This window comes from Dermochelys coriacea, chromosome 4 (genome assembly GCF_009764565.3).
Source record: "Dermochelys coriacea isolate rDerCor1 chromosome 4, rDerCor1.pri.v4, whole genome shotgun sequence".
Classification (NCBI taxonomy): Eukaryota; Metazoa; Chordata; order Testudines; family Dermochelyidae; genus Dermochelys; species Dermochelys coriacea.
The window spans coordinates 39915442-39917177 of NC_050071.1; the positions used below are offsets into that span (position 1 = coordinate 39915442).

The window sequence follows — 1736 nt, forward strand, 5'->3', positions numbered from 1 at the left end:
AACAAAAGAATCCTAATAATGGTATTGGTTAATTACCAGATGGAACTGGTAGAATTATCAGTGATAATGCAGAAAAGGTAGAAGTGTTCAATAAATGTTTCTGTTCTATATTGGGGGGGGGAAACTGATGATGTAGTCATATCATATGATAACACTCTTTCCATTCCACTCATGTCTCAGAAAGATGTTAAACAGCAGCTGCTAAAATTAGACTTTTTTAAATCAGCAGGTCCAGATAACTTGCATCCAAGAGTTTTAAAAGAGCTGCCTGAGGATTTGATTTACCATTAATGTTGATTTTCAATAAGTCTTAGAAGACTGGGGAAGTTCCAGAAAACTGGAAGAAAGGTAATGTTGTAGTGGATGTAATAAACTTCTGTAAAATGTTTGACTTGTTACCACATGATATTTTTGATCACAAAAGTAGAACAATATAAAATTAGCATAACACACATTAAATGGATTAAAAGCTAGCTAACTGATAGGTCTCAAAATTTAATTGTAAATGGGGAATCATCATCAAATGGATATGTTTCTAGTGGGGTGCTACAGGGAACAATTCTTGTCCCTATGCTATTTAACATTTTTATCAATGGCACATAAAATCATTACTGATAAAGTTTGCAGATGACACAAAATTGGGGGAATGGTAAATAATGAAGAGGACAGGTCACTGATACAGAGCGATCTGGATCGTCTGGATAATCTGGGTGCAAGCAAACAATATGTGGTTTAATACAGATAAATGTAAATGTGTATATCTAGGAATAAAGAATGTAGGCCACACTTACAGGATGGGGGACTCTATCCTGGGTAGAAGTAACTCTGAATTTTTTTTTTAGGATAATCAGCTGAACAAGAGCTATCGGTGTGATACTGTGGCCAAAAAGGGCTCATAAGGGGCAAGGCTGGGCAGAAAGGCAAACCTACCCTGAGGACCCTTGAACAAGGATGCCAAAGAAGCCTCACTGTGAGGAAGAAGACTATCTGCTGATCATAGTTGGAGCTGAAGGTTTAGCTGTCTTTTCTTTTCTTTTGCTATCTTACATTGGACTTAAAGACTTTGCGGGAGACAGATGGTAAGAATTGATCCACAGAGGCAGCTCTGAAGCACTCTAGAGTGCCTAATATTATTGACCCTTGGAGGGCCCTAGTTCAGAGCACGGTGGAGTGGGAGCCCAGGCTCCCCTACTAACTGTCCTTGTTGCAAGAGGGGAATAAATCTCATTTTCACTCTACCTCCCCCTCTAATAAGGAGAGGATAAGGACACTGAAAATGCTGAGGTGAGGATAAGCCACGTATAAGTGTTAGGAACTAGAATGAAGGTCCTTCCTGCTGGGAGGCGAGAAACTGAAAACCAGGTATGCTAACCCTAGGCCACCTAGCCCTCCAACTACTCTACTACAGATGCGTAAATGGGGGAATCTCAAGTAGGAGTAGAGAGGTCATTTTACCACTGTATTTGGCATTGTTGCAGCTACTGCTGGAATACTCTGTCCAGTTCTGGTGTCCACAAGTCAAGAAGGATGTTGATAAATTGGAGAGGGTTCAGAGAAGACCCGTGAGAATGATTTAAGGATTAGAATACATGCCTTATAGTGATAGACTCGAGGAGATCAATCTATTTAGCTTAACAAAGAGAAGTTTAAGGGCTGATTTGATTACAATCTGTAAGAAACTATATGGGGAACAAATACTTGACAGTGGTCTCTTAAATCTAGCAGAGATGGGTATA

The 1736-nt window shown here is 39.6% G+C and overlaps 1 long non-coding RNA gene across 1 annotated transcript; it reads left to right on the plus strand.

Annotated features, from left to right (window-relative positions):
• The first annotated feature begins 291 nt into the window (after positions 1 to 291).
• On the plus strand, positions 292 to 1534 carry LOC122459840. Its single transcript, XR_006280795.1, has 2 exons — positions 292 to 348; positions 843 to 1534. It is a non-coding gene; the product is annotated as an uncharacterized LOC122459840 (long non-coding RNA).
• Positions 1535 to 1736: the final 202 nt, after the last annotated feature.